At 44.2% G+C, this 25,850-nt stretch overlaps 1 protein-coding gene across 1 annotated transcript in view; it reads left to right on the forward strand.

Moving 5' to 3' along the window:
• Window positions 1-8,866: 8,866 nt before the first annotated feature.
• LOC120945855 (tenascin-R-like) overlaps window positions 8,867-25,850 on the forward strand; it is a 736,249-nt gene continuing 719,265 nt past the window's right edge. Inside the window, exon 1 of the mRNA XM_040360372.1 lies at window positions 8,867-9,113. The gene's annotated coding sequence lies outside the window, so the exon portion shown is untranslated. The remainder of the gene's footprint in view (window positions 9,114-25,850) is intronic.

Genomic DNA, 25,850 nt, shown 5'->3' on the forward strand with positions numbered 1-25,850 from the left:
CCGGAAGCGCCCCTAGCGGCCAGCGTAAAATTGCACACAATTATACGCCGCCGTATTCAAGTTACGTCGGCGGAGGAAGCCTATTTTTTCAACGTATCTGCCTTTGAGAATCGGCGTAAAGATACGACGGCGCAGATTTGAAATTACGGCGGCGTATCTGGAGATACGCCGCCGTATGTTGTTGCTGAATCTAGCCCATGGTCGTTAAAGACACTGATGAGCAAGTTTGGGATGGAGGAACTTGACTGGCCTGCACAGAGTCCTGACCTCAACCAGATAGAACACCTTGGGCATGATATAGAGCAGAGACTGTGAGCCAGACCTTCTCGTCCAACATCAGTGCCTGACCTCACAAATGCACTTCTAGAAGAATGGTCAAACATTCCCATAGACACACTCCTAAACCTTGTGGGCAGCCTTCCCAGAAGAGTTGAAGCTGTTATAGCTGCAAAGGGGGGGGGAACTCAATATTGGACCCTATGGACTAAGACTGGGATGCCAATAAAGTTTGTGCGTGTAAAGGCAGGCAATACTTTTGACACTATAGTGTATGACCATCACTACACTGCTTCTCCTTCACTGTCTGGGCATAGCTTTGAAGTGGGTACATGGCTGGAATAGTACCGATGGATGCTTGTTGTCATGTAACCCAGAAGATTGAGGACATCTAGTGGTAATTAAAAGGTGCTGCTAGGTACAGCTCTGCATTGGAGATGAGTGTTGCAACAAAAAAGTATTTTTTTCATTGTAAGGGTAAATCTCTTCTAGACTGTTGTCACTGAAACAATCTCCATTGTAAGATATAACCAAGCCTCCTGCACCAACCTGTGACACCTCGAGAATTTTGGATTTCCCATCACTTTCTGTAATAAAGACAGTGGTCACCAGCACAAATCGAAAATGTTGAGAATATGTAAATGATGGCACACTGACAGCGATAAAAACATGTACAGTGGAACCTCGGATTGCGATTGACGCGGTTAACGAGTGTTTCGCAATACAAGCACTGTATTTTTAAAAATCGTAACTCGGTTTGCGAGTGTTGGCTCACAAAACTAGAACAATTTAGGCCAAAGTGGTGCACAGTACCGCATTTGGCCTGAGGTGGGGGGGGGGGGGGGGCGCCGGAGCCGAGCAGAGCCGAACGGCGCCGATCGGCACCGCTTGGAAATGCACAGAAAGGCAGAAGTCTTTCCAAGGTTTGCCGAGGTCAGCCAAGGTGTCCTCTGGCCTTTTCAGACGTTTCCGAGGCTCTCCAGCGCCCCCCCCGCCTCTGGCCGCATGCAGTATTGAATGCCATTGAAGTCAATGCGGAAATAATTATTTTCATTTCCATTGACTTCAATGGGGAAACTCGCTTTCATATGAGAGTACTTTGTACTTTGGATTACGAGCATTCTCCTGGAAAGGAATATGCTCGTAATCCGAGGTTCCATTGTAAGTGGTTTTAACACTTTCCTGATCTATCCAAACAAAGTGTGTTTTTCCATACACTAATACTAAAGAAGGTACCGTATTATATATTTATGCGATTTCTTACCCTAATGAGGACCTTCAGTTGTGTTCCACATCCATGGTGGTGGGCAGGCAGCGTGAGCAAGTTATGGCTTGTGGCTTTCAGAGTCTTGCCTTCCCTTCTTCCCAATAACTTGGAGAATTTCCAGATAGCAGAAACACAAAGAAGTTTTTAACCACAACTGTGATGTCATCAAACACTAATCAATCAGTATCCTGGCCAAAAAGTGCATTTTATAGTTTCAGAATGCTACTAGGCAAAGGAGTAATATAAGGGAGAGATGACAAGATTGGTTCCAAGGCTAAAAAAAAGCTATAACGTATGCCGCGTATTCCGATGGGAGCTTTTCGTCGGATATTCCGACCATGTGTAGGCCCTATCGGACTTTTTCTGTCGGAATTTCCGACTGACTTAGAGAGCAGGGGCCAGATTCACAAAAGAGATACGACGGCGTATCTCCTAATACGCCGTCGTATCTCTGTGATCCGCCCGTCGTAACTATGCGGCTGAATCATAGAATCAGTTACGCATAGATAACCCTAGGATCCAACAGGTGTAATTGAATTACACCGTCGGATCTTAGGCTGCAATTCTAGGCCGGCCGCTAGGTGGCGATTCCATTGCGGTCGGCGTAGAATATGCAAATGACTAGTTACGGCGATTCACGAACGTACGCTTTACCCGTCGCTCTAACTTTACGTTCTTTCTGTCGAGATACGCCGCGTAAAACTAAGGCTGCCCTCTAGGTGGTGTAACCCATGTTAAGTATAGCCGTCGTTCCCGCGTCGAAATTTTAAAATTCACGTCGTTTGCGTAAGTCGTCCGTGAATGGCGCTGGACGCCATTTACGTTAACGTCAAAACCAATGACGTCCTTGCGATGTCATTTAGCGCAATGCACGTCGGGGAATTTGACGGGCGGAGCATGCGCAGTACGTTCGGCGCGGGATGCGCCTAATTTAAATGGTGCCCCCCCCATTTGAATTAGGCGGGCTTGCGCCGAGCGGATTTACATTACACCACCGCAAGTTTACAGGTAAGAACTTTGTGAATCAGGCACTTACGCTGTAAACCTGCGGCGGTGTAACGTAAATGGGATACGTTACACCGCCGCAGCGTAACGTATTTGTACCTGAGGGCTCTTTCACACGTCAGCTCAGTTTTTTTTCCATCAGTTGATCCGTTTTTCCATCAGTTTTTCGTCCGTTTTTTCGTCCGTTTTTCGTCAGTTTTTCATCAGTTTTTCATCAGTTTTTCCATCAGTTTTTCCATCAGTTTTTCCATCCGTTTTTTCATCCGTTTTTTTTTGGGTTTTTTTTTGGCTTTTTACATATTTTGATGACAAATGGATGTTAGCGGATCGGATGGTAAACGGATCATCCGCTAACGTCCGTTTTTCGTCCGTTCCGTTTTTTTGACGGAAGAAAAATAGGGTTTTCTTCCGTCCAAAAAAATGGAACTTAACGCAGACAGATGCTAACGGACGTTAGCGGATGCTCATCCGCTAACGGACGTTAACCCATAGGGAAGCATTGCGGTCCGTTAACGGACGTCCAAAAAACGGACGAACGGAACGGACGTGTGAAAGAGCCCTAAATCTGGCCCCAGGTTCTCTATTTTTCCAAAGGAAACTATTTCTATTGGAAAATCCGTTCGTCTGTATGCAATTCCGACACATGCTCGGAAGCATTGAACTTAATTTTTCTTGGCTCGTTGTAGTGTTGTACATCACCGCGTTCTTGACGGTCGGAATTTTGTGTGACCCTGTGTACGCAAGCCAAGCTTGAGCGGAATTCCGTCGGAAAAACATCCGATTTTTTCCAAAGGAAAATCTGTTCGTGTGTACGCGGCATAATAGAATCCTGGTGAACAGTTTATTAGACATGTGCAATTCCGAAAAATTTGTTCATTTTCGTTTTAGTTGATTTTTTTTTTCAGGTCATTTGTTACGAGTAACATTCATAAAGTTGTAAATTCGAAAATCCGAAATTTTGAAAATTCGTAAATTCAAAAATTCGAAAATCGGAAATTCTGTGTGTTGCGATTTGAGGCCATCGGTTTGTATGGCTCCAATTGCACCTATCTGCACGTAGACGGTGCAGGCACTTTTTATTTGTCACACTGGAATGATATGAGCACCCATGCAATCCGATTCTAGCAAACGCACTGCATTCTGCAACCTGCCTTTGGGGTGTCCTTAACTTTTTATTGACACCCACAGCAAATAGCATTGACGCAGTGAGATTGCTATGTGGTGCGATGCAAAGCAGGAAACACAGCGATACCTGTCCTTTTCCCGCATGACATCAGTGTGAACTGAGCCTAAACGAGCCTTACTCTCCCCAAGAATAAATAAGCAGGTAAAGTGTTACTAAACCTAGGACTCTGCATTCACTAAATCTGTTTAATTTAATTATCTTAGTAAATATAAACCGCTACATACCTTTTCTTATCGGCAGTATATTGCAGTCTTGTGAATTCTATCAGTGTCTGGTTAAAGCTTGTAGGAGGAGTTTTTATTCTACTCTGACTGTCCTATGAGGCTGCAGGACCCCTGACCCTCTGTCTGGACAGTGCTGATTGGCCATGTGCTAATCACATGCACACTCCGAAAAAAAAAAAAACGCTTTAGCAATACACAGAAAACGAAGCATGTGCAGAGTGTCCCCAAGGATTTGTTCTCTGGAGATGGATTGGGGACAGTGGAAAAAGGGGAGGATCAGAGAAGACAGGATCAAACAGCTTTTTTACACAATGTGCAGGATTAACCCCTTGGGTTCCACAGAGCGTAAAACAAGCATGCTTTACTGTATATACAGATGGATTTTACTGTTGTGGGTTTAGTAACACTTTAACCATTTCAGCTCCGGAAGGTTTTAGGAATTTATTTTTTTATTTTTATTTTGCTAGTAATGGCAGCAATTTTCAACTTATAGCAGGACTGCGATATTGCAGTGAACATATTGGACACCTAACTCAGGGCTCGACAAATCCCGGGCGCCAGGTCGCCATGGCGACTAGAAATAGGGTCCTGGCGACTTGGCTTGGAAGGGGGGCAAAAAAAAATATATATTTTTTTTTGTGAGCTGGCGCCATCTGGTGGTGAAAATAGTGTTACATGTATTACAAGTTATTACCACCAGATGTGAGCTGGCGCCATCTGGTGGTGGCCGTTGGCATTACAAGTTAAGCATTACAAGTAAAACAGCAATTCTAATGTTATTTTTCACTATTTTCACTGCCATCTTCTTCCCTCTAATTAGAACCCCCAAACATTATATATATTTTTTATCCTAACACCCTAGAGAATAAAATGGCGATTGTTGCAATACTTTCTGTCACGCCGTATTTGCGCAGCGGTCTTACAAGCGCACTTTTTTTGTGAAGAAATTACACTTTTAATTAAAAAATATAACAACAGTAAAGTTATCCCCATTTTTTTTATATTATGAAAGATAATGTTACGCCAAGTAAATTCATACCCAACATGTCACACTTCAAAATTGCGTCTGCTCGTGGAATGCCGACAAACTTTTACCCTTTAAAATCTTCATAGACGACGTTTAAAAAAAATCTACAGGTTGCATGTTTTGAGTTACAGAGGAGGTCTAGGGCTAGAATTATTGCTCTCGCTCTACCAATCGCGGCGATACCTCACATGTGTGGTTTGAACACCGTTTACATATGCGGGCGCTGCTTACGCTGGCTCCTAACTTTTTTACCTGGCTCCTAGATTCCAAGCAAATTTGTCAACCCCTGACCTAACTGACACTTTTTTGGGGAACCAGTGACACCAATACAGTGATCAGTGCTAAAATTATGATCACTGTACTAATGACACTGGCAGGAAAGGGGTCAACATCAGGGGTGATCAAGGGGTTAAACGTGTGGCCAACAGGTTCTTCTGTATACTGTGTGAGGTGTTTTTACTAAGCAACGTTCTGGTTTTTCTTCCTGCTTTGGAGGAAGAAAAAAACAGCACATTTCTGCCGTTTACCGACACAGGGCTCTCTTTAGTAATGTCTGGAGCCAATGTCGGGTGCCAGCGACCATTCAGAGGCGAGGCCAGTACCTGCTGATTGGTTCATGCTGCAGCCAGTTACAGCATAGCAAGGTTAGCAGAGGCGCGTAAGCGCGCTCCCTATGCTGGCGCATGGATCACATACTGCGTAGGAAAGCCACCTTGCTGCCGTAGATGTACTGTATATGATCGGCAAGCAGGTAAAGTGGTTGTAAAGGTACAAGTTTTTTAGAACCTTCTGTGTGCAGCAGCCCCCCCCCCCCCCCCAGTAAGTACCTGAGCCCCCTCTTGATGTCCACGAGAGCCTTGTCTCTCTGGGGATTGGCACTCCTGATTGGCTTTTAGCAGCAGGAGCCATTGGCCGCATCACAGCCAGTGAGCCAATCAGGCGATGGAGGGGGCAGGGCCGTGTGAGAATAAACACACAGCTGCGGCTCGGGAGCGCGCCTGCTTGGGCCCGCCCCCAGAGCAAGCAGCTTGCTCTGGGGGGCACCCAAACAGGCGAGCTCCTGAAGGGGGAGTTGCCAGGAGTGCCGACGTGGGACCCTAAAAGAGGAGGATCCAGGCTGCTCTGTTCAAAACCACTACACAGAGCAGGTAAGTATAAGATGTTTGTTATTTTAAATACAGTGGCAGCTAATGGTATATTTTTTGGAGGGGGACAGCAAACAATCCATCCAATCCGCCCCCATGTCGCCTCAGCTCCCGACTGTGCCTGATTTCGAGGGACTGTCCCTCATTCTGAACACTGTCTCTCTTTCCTCCTCATTGTCCCTCAGCGGGTCTGATTTATATAGCTGGATATAAAATGCACTATTTATCTTTCAAAACATGTTTTACAATGCTTATCCAATTTCTAAATTGCTGCATTTGTAAATTCCAAAAGCCAATTTAAAGGAATAGTAGTGTACAATTCTCCTTTAAGGGGGCGTGGTAGGGGGGTGTCCTATGCCTACTTCATTTTGCTAATAGGTGTCCGCAGGGCAGCCATCAGGAATTATTGGGCCCCTTACACAGCTTCAGGCATGGGCCCCCTGAAGCAGAGAACCGGGGTGTGTGTGTGTGTTTTTTTTTTTAAAGGGGGTTGCCATCCGGGCCCCTGGGGACCTCCGGGCCCCTTACAGGTGTACTGCCTGTACCCCCCTGATGGCGGCCCTGGGTGTCTGTCATTCCCATCTCAGAAAGTTGGGAGGTATGCAGTCACTCTGGTCACATGCACCACCAGCCCCACACTTATCACATCCATATTTCCAGCCAATAGGATCACTTCTCCTCCCAGACAATCGCGTGACGGGTCCCAGGACCTGCTTCCTGATTGGCCAGGAGGAGAATCGGGAAGACAATAGCAAATATTAATTCGCTATCGTCACACAACTGGGTGGGCGTGGGGCGCAGTGCTCTGCCCCCTGAGCCCACCCCTTTTTTAAGCCTATTAAAACCTCTGAAATCCTTGCGTCTGGCACCCTGCATGAAGATTAGTGGGCCAGATACATGGATTAGGGGGGTGGTGCCCCTGGGCTTTGCATTACGGACTGCCACTGTTTAATCACTTGCCGCCCGCCAATGACATATTGACGTCGGCAAAGTGGTTGTAGAATCCTCACTGGACGTCATATGACGTCCTCAGGATTCTGAGCCGCTGCGCGCCCCCAGGGGCGCGCATCGCGGCGATCGTTGTTGCAGGGTGTCAGTCTGACACCCCGCAACACCGATCTCGGTAAAGAGTCTCTCACTGAGGCTCTTTACCACGTGATCAGCTGTGTCCAACAACGGCTGATCACGATGTAAACAGGAAGAGCCGTTGATGGCTCTTCCTCACTCGTGTCTGACAGACGCGAGTAGAGGAGAGACGATCGGCGGCTCTCCTGACAGGAGGGGTTCGCGCTGATTGTTTATCAGCGCAGCCCCCCCTCGGATCGCCACACTGGACCACCAGGGAAGCCCACCCTGGACCACCAGGGAAGGACAAAAAAAAAAGGGGGGGGCAAAAAAAAAAAAAAGTCTGGAAAAAAAAGCATTAAAAAATAAAAAAGATGCCAATCAGTGCCCACAAATGGGCACTGACTGGCAACATGGGTAAATCAGTGCCGCCCCACAGTGTCCATCAGTGCCACCCCACAGTGCCCATCCATGCCCAGTGCCCACCTATCAGTGCCCATCTGTGCCACCCATAAGTATCCATCAGTGCCACCCATAAGTGCCGCCCATGAGTGCCCATCTGTGCCGCCTATGAATGCCCAGTGCCACCCATGAGTGCACATCAGTGCCGCCCATGAGTGCCCATCAGTGCCGCCCATGAGTGCCCATCAGTGCCGCCTATGTGTGCCCATCAGTGCCGCCTATGTGTGCCCATCAGTGCCGCCTATGTGTGCCCATCAGTGCCGCATACCAATGCCGCCAATCAGTGCCACCTCATCGATGTCCATCAGTGCCATCTCATCGGTGCCCATCAGTGCCGCCATATCAGTGCCCTTACTTATTTACAAAAAATTAACAGAAAAAAATAAAAATAAAAAATCAAAATTTTCAGTCTTTTTTTAGTTGTTGCACAAAAAAAAAATCGCAGAGGTGATCAATTACCACCAAAAGAAAGCTCTATTTGTGGGGAAAAAAGGACGCCAATTTTGTTTGGGTACAGCGTAGCATGACCGCGCAATTGCCATTCAAAGTGCGACAGCGCTGAAAGCTGAAAATTGGCTTGGGCGGGAAGGTGCGTAAGTGCCGGGTATGGAAGTGGTTAAATAAAAAAAAAAACACAAGACTTTAATATCCATTTAACTCATGGGTGCTCAACCTGTGGCACTCCAGCTGTTACGGAACTACAAATCCCATCATGCCTCTGCCTTTGAGAGTCATGCTTGTAACTGTCAATGCTTCATGGGACTTGTAGTTCCGCAACAGCTGGAGGACAACAGGTCTGCAAGGAAAAACGTTCAGCTTTCTTGGAGCTGGGCTTTAAATAGTTACATTGCATGTAGCAATGATAAACAAATGGTATCGTTATACAGGGAGGGTAATATCAAGGCAACAAGTGACAAGAGAATTACAAGTGGTGTGCTAGACATCATAAAACCATCTAAATATTTTTTGTGAGTAAACATAATAACCAGCAAAAAAAAAAATCCGCCTTCAAACGTGCATTTAATCCTTAGAGCTCTAGGTGGAGGATTTCCTTAGCTCAGGGTTCTGCAGCCCCCTGCTATGCAGTGTAGATTTGTTTTCTGGGGGTCAGTGTTCTGACAACTAAACCCCCCCAATTGTATCTTTTTGTCCACTAGGGGGCCATGCTAGACTGAGCACAGCTGAGGGCTGGAGAAGGAATATGCCAGCGCTGGCTCTGTGCACTCCAATAGACCCCAGTAGCAGGCACAGCTCCGGGTGCACAGTGTTCTAGAGGCAGTCTGTGCCCACCAAGCCGGCAATACAGGCACTGCCAAGGCTGCCAGAGGAGCTGGACTGTCCCCAGCAGAGGACAGGGACTGGAGCCTCCTTATTCTGCAGGATTGTGCTGAACAAGCTGAATATTCTTCTATCACAATCAGCGCTCTTCCCATCCCGGAGAAGACCTTCCAGCCGGGTAAGTTCTCTACTTCTTCTCCATCTGCATGTCTTTCAGCACCTTGGACAGCGCACAGGGCGATCAGCACCCTGGACAGTGCTCGCTCCTATTGCCGGCACAGTCCCCAATTACCGCATGTGTATATACAAGGCAACGTGCGGTCCAGGGATAGCCTCCTATTCCTCCTAAGACTAGCTGTCTTCCAAAGAGATGCCTTGCACTTTAAAAATGCATTTTAAACTTACAGAAGGGAACTGTGCTGTGCTGGCATTGCTGCAAGGTGGCTGATCCACAGAGCATTGAAAGCAATATTAAATGGAAAATCTGAAATGTAATCAGTTGCAATTTACCAGTTCTTAGATGAGATGGCTGCATTCGTTTCCTTTTTTCCTTCCTTTATTTGCCAGTAAGTCAATTATTTTGCAACTTCCTTTAACAGACTGAAAGTGGCAGTTAGAGGGCTGAGACAAACCATTAACCACTGGCAGGGGTGCTTATCATGGTCAGCTATTATTCATTTATGTGAAACTGTTATTGAAAAAAAAAACACAAGTTGTTGTAACTGCATAATAAGAATTAGTCAGGGCTTGTTCACACTTAGCTGAATCAGTTAGAGCTTGTTCACAGCTAGTACAATGTTTAATGCTTAACAAATGCTCCTATAGCAATAGTATGGGCATTAGACTGGCGTTAATGAGCTTTAGTATGGGCGTTAGACTGACGTTTTCAATTGTTATTGAGGAGTCAAAAATGCTCCCCAAATGCCCTATGGGCAGTTTTGAAGGATTTGATGAGCGTGCATTAAAACCGCGACACAAACACCTATTCCATTACAGGAAATAAACTAATCTTAACACCCTGCAACTGCACCGCAACTGCCTGCCAGAGCGTTTGCAAAGCGTTACCATAGGGAGGCGTTGAAAGGCTTTAAATGCCTTCTGACTTAAAGTGGAGGTTCACCCGGAAATGTTAGTTTTTAACATTAGATTCATGCTCATTTTGTCAAGGGGAATCGGGTAGTTTTTTTAAAAACGAAGCAGTACTTACCGTTTTAGAGAGCGATCTTCTCCGCCGCTTCCGGGTATGGGCTGCGGGACTGGGCGTTCCTATTTGATTGACAGTCTTCCGACAGGCTTCCGACGGTCGCATCTATCGCATCACGATTTTCCAGAAGTAGCCAGACGTCGGGACGCAGGCGCCGTATAGAGTCGCACCGACGTTCGGCTTCTTTCGGCTACTCGTGACGCGATGGATGCGACCGTCGGAAGCCTGTCGGAAGACTGTCAATCAAATAGGAACGCCCAGTCCCGAAGACCATACCCGGAAGCGGAGGAGAAGATCGCTCTCTAAAACGGTAAGTACTGCTTCGTTTTTAAAAAAACTACCCAATTCCCCTAGACAAAATGAGCATGAATCTAATGTTAAACATTTTTTTTCGGGTGAACTCCCGCTTTAATACAGGCTTTAATTTCAAAGTGACACAGTGCTAACACTTCATATTTTGATAGTGCAATTGTGTCATTTACATAGGCGTTTGAGGGGAGTTTTTAACGCCAGTGTGAACTTTAAAGTCCATCCGAAAGGGCATCTGCTAGTGCATCTAACACTACCCTCTGTTAATGCTGCTGTCTAAAAGGTGTCTTTGTTGCATCTCCATTTAAAGTGAATTAATTTATGTGAAACTTTTATCAAAAAATTTTTTTTTTCTGTAACTGCTTTTAGAGTGTTAGCCTGGAGTACAGCTTTAATTTGTTAGTCAAGTCAATCCAAGGTTCACATTTATGCCACCTGCGGTTAAGAAGCCCATTTATTTCAAGGGGCTGCCCTATACAGAGAAACACAGGGAAAGAAATCCCTGACTCTTTTAAAAAAAATTGCTCTGCACTAAATTGCATAACCATGTGACTTGGCATGCAAATATTATCCACATTTGCTGATGTATGGGGGCGCCATTTAGAAATAATGGCACTCTCCATGTCCACCAAACAGCAGCACATTTTGCTTGTGGGTCGAGAATGTATGCGACTTTGGTAGCATCCCAAACCCTCACAGGTTTTAACCTAGCCCTAAACCAGTAAATCAATTATTTTTCAACTTCCTTTAATAGCACAAACGTGTCAGTGAAAGGATTGAGACAAACCATTTACCAATGATAGGGATGCTCACAATGGTCAGTTTTTATAAATTTATGTAAAACTTAAAAAAAAAGGAAAAAAAATGTTTCTGTAACTGCTGACTTTAGTTCGTTAGTCAAGTCCATTCAAGGCTAGGTTCCCACTGGTGCAACCTGTGGGTAAGAAGCCCATTCATGTCAATGGGTACCTTATATGAAGAAATGCAGGGGATGAAGTCCCTGACTCTTAAAAAAAAAATGTGCCACACTGAGCTGCTAGTACCGCAACACCATGCAGCGTGGCAGGCAAAAATGATCCACGTTGCCGATGCATGCAGGTGTCATTGAGAAATAATGGCATCTTGTGTGTCCCGTATCAATTAAACAGCAGCACATTTTGCTTCTGGGTCAGGAATGCATGCGGCTTTGGTAGCGTTCCCAACCGACACAAGTTTGAACCAAGCTTGAATCTGCTAGAGCAGGGGTTCTCAACTAGGGTTCCTCCAGAGGTTCTAGGGGTTCCTTGACTAATGAACAATTTCTGCCTCTCAGATAAGGTCCCACTGACACCATGCATCTTCTTAGCTAATTGTAAGGGGGGTAATTCTTTCCAATGACCACAAGTGTAAGGAACATTCTTCTCACTGCCTGTGTGTAGGAAACGCTTGCGACGTTGGTAGCATTCCCAACCAACACAAGTTTTACCATAGTCCAAAACTGCTAGAGCAGGGTTTCTCAACTAAGGTTCCACCAGAGGTTGCTAAGGGTTCCTTAAGCAAAGAACAATTCTGCCTCTCAGATAAGGTCCCTCTGACACCACTGATCTTTTTATTTATCTGTAAGGGGGTAATTCTTTCCAATGACCACAAGTGTAAGGAACATTCTTCCCACTGACCATCACACTAATGTATCATGAGTTGTAGATGTAGTCATTTTTAGCATGGGGTTCTCTAAGACCATAAAGTTATTGCAAGGGTTCCTTTGTGTTGAAATGGTTAAGAAAGGCTGTGCTAGTGCCCACAACACTACCCTCACCCCAAAATGACAATGCTGCTGTCCAAAGGTGTCACCTTAACTCCCCAATCTAGAGTCAAGACACCCTAAAGCCTCGTCCGAGGATTTCCACAATCGGATAAATCCGTGGAGTTTTGTCCGAAGGGCGTTGGCCGCAAACTTGTTCTGCATACAGGCGGCAAAACTTTTGTCGGCTAACAAACATAAACTCTGTGGTTGTTCTGCTCTATAGCGCCACCCATTGGGCAACTTCTGCTAATGTTGTGCCATGGTTAGCATTGCTTCTAAACATGTGTGTTTGTACTTTGGATTTTTTTCTGATTGGATAATGCGACATCACACATTTGTTGTCGGAAAATTTGAAAGCATGCTATCCAACATTTGTTGTCGGCAAATCCGACAACAATTGTCCAATGGAGCATACAAACGGTCCGACAAAATCCTGCCATCACATAATTGTTGTCGGAAAATCCGATCATGTGTACGAAGCTTTAGTTAGGAAGTGTTTTACTGGCTAGATCGCAAGGTATAAATAAAGGAACAAAACCCTTAAAAGAAAGAAAACTAATGCAGCCACCACATTTAAGGATTGGTAAACTGCATTAAAATACATTTTTGCTTTTGGGGGTTAATATCACTGTAAGCTGTCTACCTGGCTGTTACACTTATAATAGGCTGAAGAAAAATGGAATTGTGCTACCTCTAGCTGCCTGTTATTCCTTTGATTGATCGGGCTTATGAGTCTGTCCCCTATGGTATCAGTGGAAGGGTTGTACATTTTTTCTAACCAGTGAATGATTTCTGAAAGTTTGGTAATTATCCACCAGCCTCTTTTTTTTGCCTCTGAAACTCCAAACATTAATACAAGCAAATGCTCTGTGCTTAAGTTTCTGTCTGCTTTCCGGCTATATGAGGGGAGGAAAAATAGAAAGCAATTTAATACAGAGATAGCTTGCAGCAGCAGTTGAAGCCGTGTTTAATATTGATCCAGGCTTCTACAAAATGCTATTCTGATAGAGAGGATGAAAAGCCTGCTCTTCACAGTGTGCCTTTTTCATATTTATATATTTTCATAGTGAGTTGCCTTAGTCCCTTACTCAGTGGATGAAATGATTTCTGGAGCACCATTGAGTTCCTTCAGCAAATCACTCCAAAGTCCTTCTCCAGCTTCTTGTAGCAACGCAGAATAACTTAATCACGGCACAGTTCAGCCTTTCAGGTCTAGCATTAATAAACACACACACGCGCCATGAGCATAGATCATCAGGTCAGGTGCTAGACTCTCATTTGTAATATGAGGAGAAGATAAGCTTGGGGACCAGTAAATAGTGCCATGGTTCATTTTTGGACAAATCTAAAAAAAAAAAAATGTGTCTAATACCTTTTGCTGTAGGCTATTTTATTGACTTATGATTTAAATTAATTGGTGTATGTTTACTTTGTTTTGCTGTTATCTGGAAAACTTTCCATAAGAATGAAACTGAAAACTGCTAATGTTCAAAAAGACTTAGCTGTGTTGTTTATTGCAGTTTTTCTCGTCCAGGGTTCAATGGAATCCTAAGGTTCCTCCAGAGGTTTCTAGGGGTTCTTTCAACCATGAGCAACTTGAACAAAAGTATAACCACTGAGAAAAAAAAATCTTTTTAGTTATCTGTATCTTACTGTAATATTTGTTTCATAGACAACTCCTTCTGAAGAAGCGGTTCCATTATGTCACAATGTAGAGTATAAGATTTCCTATCATCTGTGCCCAGTCTTGCCACACAGAGTTAATCCAGCTCTGAGCAATCCTTTTTTATTGTTCAGTGAAATACAACAGACTTCTAGATAAAAACCAAGTCCTTGCTTCTGAAAAAAAAGTGCACAATTCACATCCCCTCCCCTGTGTTTTGATTAATAGCTGGATTCCTAATTTAAAGAGGAGTTCCACCCAAATTTGGAACTTCCTCTTAACCCACTCCTCTCCCCCTTACATGCCACATTTGGCATGTATTTTTTTGGGGGGGGAAGTGGGGGCTTCAGCACGAGTGGGACGTCCTGTCCCACTTCCTCCTTCCTGTAGGCGACTAAGCTTAATCGCCTTCAGGAAGTGGCTGCTGTAGGCGATCGCCTAGGACACGTCACAGGTCCTAGGCGATCTCCTGGCCAATTACACGGCGCGGCGCCGGGCCGCGCCGCTCGCGCATGCGCAGTGGGTGCCCGGCCGTGAAGCCGAAAGCTGTCACGGCCGGGTGCCCACACTGAAGATGAAGACGCCGGCCGGGGAGGGGGGGAGAGGAGCGGAGCCCCGGCCGGCGCGTCGCTGGAGCGCTGGAGCAGGTAAGTGCCTGTTTATTAAAAGCCAGCAGCTACACTTTTTGTTGCTGCTGACTTTTAATAAACATACAAATGGCTGGAACTCCCCTTTAAGCGTATCTGGCGTATCAGTAGATATGCCGTCGTAACTCTGAATCTATGCCGTCGTAAATGTAAGCGTATTCTGGAAACCAGATACGCTTAAATTAGGCTAAGATACGAGCGGCGTTAGTCTCCTACGCCGTCGTATCTTAGGGTGCATATTCACAAACGTACGTGCGCCCGTCGCAATTAGTTACGTCGTTTACGTAAGAGATACGCTGGCGTAAAGATAAAGCTGCTTCCTAGGTGGCGCAGCCCATGCAAGGTATGGACGTCGGAACAAGCCTATCTTTTTACGTTGTTTGCGCAAGTCGTACGCGAATAGGGCTGTGCGTAAGTTACGTCACGTCGTAGGCAGTGTACGACTTATCTTAGGCATTCTATCCGACGCATGCGCACTGGGATTCTTTCACAATTGGCGCATGCGCCGTTCGTAAAAAACGTCAATCACGTCGGGTCACCAGTCATTAACATAAAACACGCCTCCCTGTTCCACATTTGAATTAGGCACGCTTAGGCCGGCCCATTTACGCTACGCCGCCGTAACTTAGGAGGCAAGTGCTTTGTGAATACAGCACTTGCCTCTCTGACTTACGGCGGCGTAGCGTATATGTGATACACTACGCTGCCTCAAAGTTATGCCAGTCTATCTGAATCTGGCTATAAATGTTTTCAAAATATGGGGTGAGTCACAGTTCAGTGCCATGAGAAAATACAACAGCCATCAGAATATACATAGAGCTGGAGGGAAGAGGGGAGGGGGATGTGAATTGAGCACTTTTTACAGAAGCTGTGTATGTCTGCAAGCAGTGCACAAGATATGTAAATAACCTGCCACTCAAGCAAGGACTTTGGTTTTTATCTGGAAGTCTGTTTTATTTCCCTGAACAATAAAAAGAGGATTGCTCAGAGCTGGATTAACTCTGTGTGGCAAGACTGGACACAGATGATAGGAAATCGTATTCTCTACATTGTGACATAAAAAAAAATCTTTTGGGTTTACATCCACTTTAATGAAATATCAGTCTGTCTATCTCCACTTCAACAGTGGTTATTTTATTGAATACTTGTTTGTTTCAGTATGTTATCTTTTTATGTGTATTAAACACATTTTTATATTTCAAAACATTTGTGTTGTATCAGTACCGAGATAGTCTATTACAATTATCCGGGGTGGGTGTCTGGCCAGCTTCAGCAATTTCCCCCACATTCCGATCCCTCCCTCATTGCTCTATATCAATTTGGATGATGGTACTATTTTATGATTTACTATATCATTTTATGTGAGGCTATACTCAAACCTTTGCATTCGTTATCTGTGATGCCTCGTACACACGACTGGTTTTCCCATCGGGAAAACTGCCATGAGAGCTTTTGGCCGGGAAAACCGGCCGTGTGTATACTGCATCGCAGTTTTCCCGACAGGAAAACTGCCGGAAAAAAAGAGAATCAGCTCTCTTATTTCCCATCGGGATTCCCGGCAGTCTTTTTTCCAGCAGTTTTCCTATGTGAAAAACTGCGAAGGAGCATACACACTGTCGGGAAAACCTCTCTCGTGTAGGGAGAAAAACTTACTGAGCAGGTTCTCGGTTTTCCCCACCGGATTCCCGATGGACTTTTTCCCGCCGGGAATCCTGTACGTGTGTACTAAACATAAGGTTCCTCCAGAGGTTTCTAGAGGTTCTTACAACCATGAGCAACTTAAGCAAAAGTGTAACCACTGAGAAAAAAATAGCTTTTTAGTTATCTGTATCTTACTATAATATTTGTTTCATAGACAACTCCTCCTGAAGAAGTGGTTCCATTCAGCGAAACTAGTTAAGGAAAGATCTGTCTATCTCCACTTCAACAGTGGTTATTTTACTGAATACGTGTTTGTATCAGTATGTTATCTTTTTATGTGTATTAAACACATTTTTATATTTCAAAACATTTGTGTTGTATCAGTATCGAGATAGTCCATTACAATTACTGGGGTGGGTGTCTGGCCAACTTCAGCAATTGCCCTCACATTCCCATCTCTCCCTTGTTGCTCGATATCAATTTGGATGATGGTATTATTTTATGATTTACTATATCATTTTATGTGAGGCTATACTCAGACCTTTGCATTAGTTATCTGTAAGGGGGATTCTTCCCAATGACCGAGAATGTATGGAGTATGCTTCCTACCAACCATCACACTGCAGGCTGATGTAGGCTCACCAGAGGCTGCCCACATTTTTCAATTTTGCAGGAGTCAGATGTGTAATGCCCTGTACACACGATCGGTTCGTCTGATGAAAACGGACCGTTTTCATCGGACGAACCAATCGCGTGTGAGCCCCATCAGTTTTTTTCCCATCAGTGAAAAAAAATAGAACCTGTTTTAAAATTTGTGTATGGTTAAAAAACCGATAGAAAAAAACGATCGTCTGTGGGGAAATCCATCGGTCAAAAATCCATGCATGCTCAGAATCAAGTCGACGCATGCCCCGAAGCATTGATCTTCATTTTTCTCAGCACGTCGTTGTGTTTTACGTCACCGCATTGGACACGATTGGATTTTTAACTGATGGTGTGTAGGCAAGACTGATGAAAGTCAGCTTTATCGGATATCTGATGAAAAAATCCATCGGTTTGTTTTCATCAGATGAACCGATCGTGTGTACAGGGCATTAGAGGATGTTTTTTTACCAAGGCAGGCAGAAATTTCGTAGATCTGCAATCTTATCCAGAAGTGGGTACCTTTCAGATCCAAGTACCTGCTTCCCCTCCCCCAAAAGGTGTCAAATGTGGCAGTGGGGCGCAGAAGGGTGCAAACACAAGGTCTAATTGGTAGTTATTGCTTATTTTGATAACCAAGTTGTAATTGAGATTTGCAGGCAAACTGTAGGTCCTTTTTCTTTTATACCCAATATTTTTTATGACACTTATGACTGTACAGTAAATGCACTATGAACACCTGCATGCACATTGTGTACATTGTACATTATTGTAATAGAATTAGCACTGCACACATATCCCCAATACATTGCATCAGGTGTTATTACACACCTAAGCTTCCATGCATAGCGCAATGTAAATCTTAAAGCTGAAGTTTAGCTAAAAAAGGAAAATCCCTACAGCTTCAGTCACATCATTCACCTTTAATAAAGTATGTCCCATGTTATTCTGGCTGAATCCTGGTGAAATCTCCATTGCTGGGATGCCTGTCCTCTTCCTGTCTCAGAACTTCTAGTGTTGCAGTGATTAACAGCTTCAGGTCTTAAGGCAGAACAGCAGTACAGATGGTCCGACAGGGACACCACCCGTCTTTTCTCCTTCTCCCTTGAAAAACGTTTATTCATTGATTACACTGCTTGTAACATGTTCTGTGAATCACCCCTATTTAGAGATTGCAGTAAAATCAATGAATGAACTTTTCTTAATAAATGAGTAGGAAGGAAGTGGTGTGTCCCCATTGGATCATCTGTATTGCTGTTCTGCCTGATGACCTGAAGTTTTTAATCATTGCAAGTACAGAGACAGGAAGAGGACAGGGCATCCCAGCAGTGAAGATTTCTTAAGAATCCAGCTGCCTTTACAAAATGGGATATTACAGGTAAGAGATGTGGCAAAAGCATTTTTTTTGTTTGTTTTTAGCTAAACTTCAGTTTTAAAAGGTAATATAAAATGTAAAGGATAACTTTCTACAATGGGAACCACTTTTCTTTTTAATCTTTCACAAAGAAACAGTGTTTAGGACCATAGCAGAAAACCACACGTTTCTGCTATTAAAAAGAGAAGTATGGGGTTTGGTTTAAGATTCATACTTACCTAAATGGATGCAGCATCGGTCTGATGCTGCTTCTGCCCCCCCCCCCCCCCGCCAGCTCTGAAAATGAGAACCGAGCGTTCAAACACAGCCAATTGCTCAGTTCTCAAGGCTCCTAGAGCAGAGAGCTGGTGACTATTAGCCACCTGCTCTCTGCTCTGCCCCCCACCCGCGTTTACTGGAGAGGCCAGCTCAGGCTCTCAATGGCTTGCTGAGAGGCTGAGGCCTCGTACACACGACCGAGTTTCTCGGCAAAAACCAGCAAGAAACTTGCTGGTTTTTTTTTTTTTTGCCGAGGAAACCGGTCGTGTGTAAATTTTTTTGACGAGGAAACTGTCAAGGAACTCGACGAGCCAAAAAGAGAGCATGTTCTCTTTTTCCTCGATGGGAATGGAGAAAATTGGCTCGTCGAGTTCCTCGACAGCCTAACAAGGAACTCCACGAGCAAAATGATGTGTTTCGCCCGTCGAGATCCTCGGTCGTGTGTACGAGGCCTCAGCCCGGTGCTGGTCCAAGCATGGGAGCGGATCCCAACTTCATTGTCGTGATCTTACCCATGTCTGGACCAGGCTCTGAGATGTTAACAGACAGAGGACTTCAGCCCGCTGTCTGCTAAAACCCGGTCAAAAGGAGTGCAGAACTAACTGCACTCCAGTGATCCACAAGCGAAGTACAAGCCAAACAAACGTTGGCTGTACTTCTCCTTTAATGAGATCATATTAAATTTGGAATGTCATAGACATAGACATTAGGGTGTGCACCCCAAAGCTCAAACATATTTGCATGTGTATATACAGTATACTGATGGTGTCAGCAGAGCGGTGGACTGTGTCAGTAGGGCAGAGATTGGTGTCAGTAGGGCAGTGGACAGTGTTAGTAGTTTTTTATTTTTATTATATATTTATTTTATTTTAGGAGCCCCATTACGGAGCTTTGGTGAAATATCAGGGGTCTATTTCTGTGCGTTACTGCATGTTTAAAGCAGTATATTCCAGTGTGTTACTGCACGTTTAATGCAGCATATTTCTGTGCATTAGTGCACGTTTAACGTTGTATATTTCGGTGTGTTATGTGCCATTTAATGCTGTATTTTTCTGTGCGTTACTGCATATTAACGCATATTTTGATGCAATCTGCACCACACAGGGTGATTAGGGTGTGCCCAGGCACACCTGGCACACCCTGTGTGCACGCCTATGTTCATAGAATCAATCTGTGTTCACATGCATGGCATGAATTACAAGGCAAAATCCTCCTCATTTTTACACCAGACCTAAGTGAAGCATCTGGTTTTGGTCTTAAACGGAACTGAAATCTAGAAATTAAAGGACTATAAAATGGTAAGAAAGTATAAGTTATAACAGCTATTAGAAAGATGCAGCAAGACACGTAATCCAATCAGAATGATTTCTATACTGATCTGACTACAATAAACTGAAACCTGTTTGGTTGCCATGGGTTACCGCACACAGTGATCATATCTTATTCCGCTATATTAAATATACTGCGCTCTATATTGGGTATTACGCAGATAGTTAAACATAACAGAAGTAATACTCTCCCCTATAAATATTATTGGAACTAAGCAAATATTTCTTATGTGTTTTCATGCTTGACATAACAGGATAATGTTCTTCTCAGCCATCATTTAGACTTCATGCCACCACTGGATGGGATCATCAAGTAACATATATTATTTCTAGTATAAGCTGGTTTAAAGAAGGGGGGGTGCAGTCAGTAGCAGCTGGATGCTCATTCCTGCTATAAATATTTAGCAGCAGTAATGGGAAGCATGTCGCAGTAGCATATATTATACCCTGTCCCCTTGGAACTTATAGTTTACATAAGTAGCAATTTAGCAAACTCTGGAATCATAGATCTGTTCCAGCAACTGGGGGCATCTCCAGCTACCATGCAGGATATTAAACCATAAAATGTCGCTTGTCAGTCTTGAAACCTTCCACTTAATCTATAAAAATTGATATAATGGATCAATTAATCTAAAACATGAATCGCGAGATGAGAAATGCTTAACCTTTTGTCAGCTGATGAGCCGTAATTTAACATAAAAGTGGTGGACATTTATTTAAAACTTTAGAAGTATAGCGCTGAACTTCTCTATACAGCCATCCTATCATACTGTATATATGTAGAAAGGTCGTCATCACAAAATAATCGTCATATTCTGGTAATTGTGATCAATGACATTGAACAGTATATGAATTATTTTTATATTTACGTATTTTTTGATTTTAGTGTTCTCCACATTTATATTCAGAGCAAGATGTTCAGGAAAAGAATCAGGGTTTGAGAAAAACTCTACCATAGAATCTATACAACTGTTGATTTTTTATTCATGTGGTTCAAAGTAGATCTAAACCCAAATCTCATATGAACTTAAAGGGTCACTAAAGGAAAAAATTTTTTTAGCTGAAATGACTGTTTACAGGGCATAGAGACATAATAGTTAACTGATTCCCTTTAAAAATGATTACAAATAGATAAAAAAACAATCATATAATGTGCCTGCAGTGTAGTTTCGTTTTTGCTGTTGTTTGCTGGTTCTCTGATGTACAGAGAGCCACTAGAGGGCAGTCAGCCAATAGAGAGCAGTGATACTTTGTCTAAAACTCCTCAGCACCAATCCAGTTTCGTTTTACACACAGTAATCACACCTCCTTGATTAGTGACCACCGTGAGAAATCTCCCAGTACTGTGGTTATCAGGAAACAGGCAACCAGGATGTGTCCAGAACAGAGAGGATTTACAGCAACATCAAAGCAAAAACGAACAATGGGGACATGAAACCAGGACTGCAGCAAGGTAAAGGAAGCTATTTAGCTAAAAAAAAAAATTCCTTTAGTGACCCTTTAAGTATGCTCAGAATACAGAATAGCTGGTGGTCCCACCATGATAGTCTTAGTTCAGGCACTTCCTGTTATGGGGCGACAACGGTCTCGCAATTGTGTGGCATTTTCATACTGTCATTTACACCCCTGGTGGTGACGGCAAGCAGCAGGACTGGCACAGATTGTGCAGGCAGGATCCACTTATAAGGAATTAATGGTGTCAGATCTGCCCATTTGCAAGCATAAAATATGCCTAGTGTAAACTGCCTTGTGTTTTCCCATGACCAAGGTGTCAGAGGTGGGGTGTACAGCCAGTTATAGAAGTAAATGGCTGTACACTAAGGTGACCAGATTTTTTAAATGAAATCCGGGGACATATTTTTTCTTTACTAGTAATGGCAACAATCAGCGACTCTCTGCCCATCGCCGCCCGCCTCACAGCCTCTCAAGTCTTACTCTTCGGGCCCCGGCTACTACTGGATGGGGAGCGGAGGAAGATCTCTCTGCCAGGGAAGGCAAGGAGATAGGCAGGTGGCTGGTCAGGATTTGAGCCAAGGCAGAAGAACATGCGAGCGAAGCTGAATGGGCGCCCGAAACGGAAGAAATATTCCCTCCTCTCCGACCATCATATGATCATCAGAAAGGGGCTCAGATAATGGGAAAAATACAACCCCCCAATGCTAGTAGGCACGGCGGAATTCTATATTTGTGTAATTCAATTTTTTTTATTTTAATTCTGCACTGATTGTCTTTGAAATTGCCCCTGCCCCCTATTAAATCCAATCTGGGGACAAAACCAGGGACAGACTTGGTCCGGGGACAGTGTCCTCAATCAGGGGACTGTCCCTTAAAACTGGGGATGTCTGGTCACCCTACTGTACACCCCTGTACTCGTGTGAGCGCCAGTGTTTCTGTGCATCAGCATTTACCTGCACATACGCGTAGAGTGTATTTTTTTAATGCAAAATATGCACGATCGGAAATAGGGTGGCCACCTTATCCCTTTAAACGCAAACACAGGTTCTATGGCTGATTAAGGTGGCAATTAAACTCACGTGGTGCCTTATCTGCATTAAATTAGCCTCAGAACCTGTGTAATTAATATGTGTTTAAGGGGTAAGGTGCTTAGGCATGTGCAGGGAGTGTGGCAGGTGTGCCCCGGACACACCCTAATCACTGCATGCAGTGGCAATTCTCTCAATTGCCTGGGCTTCCCCCCATATTGCGCCTCCCTTTCCTGCAGTGCTGCTGGCTTCCTTTCTCTCCTCTCCCCCCAGCTTCTGAAGGGGATGTTTTGGAATGGGGGAAGGGACTGGTAAATATGTCATTTACCAGCCCTTTCCGTTTGTAAATGAACACACTCACTGTGTTCATTCATAACTGAACTATGCTTCAGTTTGCTAATGAACTGGAAGCCTCTCAGCACAGAGCACTTTCCATTCATTCACTGTCCCATGCAGCTGAGGCTGCAGAGAAAGACATGTGTTTAAGCTTTGAGCTGCACACCCTAATGCAATAGACTGTGCACAACCTATGGTGAGGTGGCAACCATAATCAGAAAATACATCATACAAGCAAGCATGGGTAAGCATGCACATAAGCATTGGCATTCATGCAAGTACAGGGGCATATAGCCTTTCACTTCTATGGCCAGCTATATATTCCACAGGTGTGGGACAAAGGCCTGGAATTTTCCATTAGGCATATTAGGGATGTGCAGTCAGGGGAGGCAGGACCTCACCTGCTATGAACATAAAAAATAAAAATAAATCGGGCTTTGAGGGTCGTAGCTCGGTGACCTGGGGTCATAGAGAATACAAATTTGGGGGTTATGTAGCCTGAGTGCTATCCCACCACTGGTAAAAATGGGGCCCCTACAACCCATGGTTACAGAGATATGGGGCTCCTTGCTCAGCCTGTCAGAAAAGAAATACAGAACAGCCACTTTAAATACAAGCTGACACACTCTGTTTGCAGCAGACTGGGAGGATGAGCTCAATAAACAGCTTGGAGTCTTGGACCAATGGTAGAGTACCAATGGCCCCGGTCCAAGCTGTCCAATAAAAATGCTGCAGTGGAGGCATTCCTCTCACTGCAGTGTCATAGAAGGGGTGTGTGTCTAAAAAACAAATGCTCCCTTCCAGCCCAGCTCTACTAACTACAAGGAAACAATGTATGTGTATAAGTATTACCCATAATCCCATGTTTTTCTCACACAGTTAAGAGGGGGAATGAATAAAAAAAAACAACACTAATGTTAGCCCGATTTTTTTGTATAATGTGAAAGATGATGTTACGCAGGGCCGTCATTAATGTTGATTGGACCCTGGGCAAAAAAATTATTGGGGGCCCCCAAATTTCGCTCTCCACCTGCTCTGAGACATACAATAAATAGCATCTAGACTCAAAATCAGTTTACTGTATCAGATCAGGCAGCAATTGTGATTGGTTGCTAGAGGTTAGAGCACATCATTATCGCTTACTGACTGGTTTCTAGAGGTTACAGCACACATTACGGCTCACTGATTAGTTGCTAGAGGTTACAGCACATGATTTCTGCTTGTTGATTGGTTGCTAGAGATTAATGTACAGTAATACTGCTCACTGATTGGTTGCTAGAGGTTACAGCACATCATCTCCGCACTGCCTGCACACCATGGACTGGGGAGGTGAGCGGACCCATCAAAACTTTAAGGGATCCAGCAGCATTCAGTATAGGTGATGGTGGATATGACCTTTAGGGGGGCATGAATGGGATATACATATTAATGCCGCTATTTACATATGAATGCCAGTTATTTACATGTAAACACAGGGGACCGGATTCAGATACGAGATACGCCGTCGTATCTCTGAGTGCGGGCCGTCGTATCTATGCGCCTGATTCAGAGAATCAGTTACGCATAGATTTCCCTAAGATCCGACTGGCGTAAGTGTCTTACACCGTCGTATCTTAGGCTGCATATTTACGCTGGCCGCTAGGTGGCGCTTCTGTATAGTTACGCGAGGAATATGCTAATGAGGTATTTACGCCGATTCAGAAACGTACGTTCCGCCGGCGCATTTTTTTACGTCGTTTACGTTAGGCTTTTTTCGGCGTATAGTTACCCCTGCTATATGAGGCGTAGCTAATGTTAAGTATGGCCGTTGTTCCTGCGCCGAGTTTTGAAAATTTTACGTTGTTTGCGTAAGTCGTTCGCGAATAGGGCTGGACGTCATTTACATTCACATCGAATCCAATACGTCCTTGCGGCGTACTTTGGAGCAATGCACACTGGGATATTTCACGAACGGCGCATGTACAGTTAAAAAAAAAACTTCAAAAATGTGGGGTCATCTCAAATGTAAATAAAACACGCCCACAACATCCCCATTTGAATTAGGCGGGCTTACGCCGCCACACATACGTTACGCCGCCATAACTAAGGGCGCAAGTTCTTTCTGCATACGGAACTTGCGCCCAAAGTTACAGCGGCGTAACGTATCTGAGATACGTTACGCCGGCAGATAGATAGACAAATCTATCTGAATCCGGCCCAGGGTCTGCAGGTGAGTCATCTGTACACAATAGGACAGAGCCGGGCAGCATTAGTACCAACACTTCACATTGAGATATCGGGACACAGCACATGACTAAAATTTCAAGGGAGAAGGGAATTTAATATGGGATAGTTGGCAAGTATGAGGCAGCTTCTTTGGGCCCCACAACAATGACAGGGCCCAAGGCAGCCGCCCCTTTTGCCCTGCCTTAAATATGGCCCTGATGTTACGCCGAATAAATAGATACTGTACCTAACATGTCACACTTTAAAACTACACACACTTGTGGAATGGCGCCAAACCTTAGTACTTATAAATCTCCATAGGAGACACTTACATTTTTTTTACAGATTACACGTTTACAGTTACAGAGGAGGTCTAGTGCCAGAATTATCGCTCTTACGATCATGGCGTATGTAGCCTGTGTGTATCTGGCTCTGATACCAGCCAGTGCCTCACCAGTTTTTTTTTGCACTTATCGAACATGTAAAACAAAATACTTTCATGAGTTTTTTTTGTTTTAGAAGACAAGTGGCGGGGAGAAAACACGAGAAGGTCATTGTTAAAGTTTATACTCACTTTAATTCTACAGAGTTATCAGAATACAATATTTTTACAACAGTGGTTCTTTAATGAAAGTATTTACTATAGGCAATGACTGCTCGGGCAGCATGGTGCCTTATTATGGGTGAATTGTGCGCCTCTCCTGAGCCTCTAATTGAAGAGTACCTCACCAGACTATAATGGGAACACAGCTAGCACCACACAAAGCAACAATGTCTTCCCAGCATGCATTAGTATGGCTCCTGTCCTGGTAAACCCAACATGTACTCGCGTACTGCAAAGCAGATACATATTATGAGACGTAGGGAGTGGGGTTCTTGTTACATCACAAACTGCTACAGGCCTACAAACTCAACTGAACTTTCAAAATAAATATTTGTAGGTAGATTCAGTAAGAGTTAGGCCGGCTTATCAGTAGATGAGTCGACCTAACTCAGAATCTACGCCGACCTATGTTTAAGCGCATGCTCAAACAGAGATAC

The sequence above is a fragment of the Rana temporaria genome, chromosome 7, assembly GCF_905171775.1.
Source record: "Rana temporaria chromosome 7, aRanTem1.1, whole genome shotgun sequence".
NCBI lineage: Eukaryota > Metazoa > Chordata > Amphibia > Anura > Ranidae > Rana > Rana temporaria.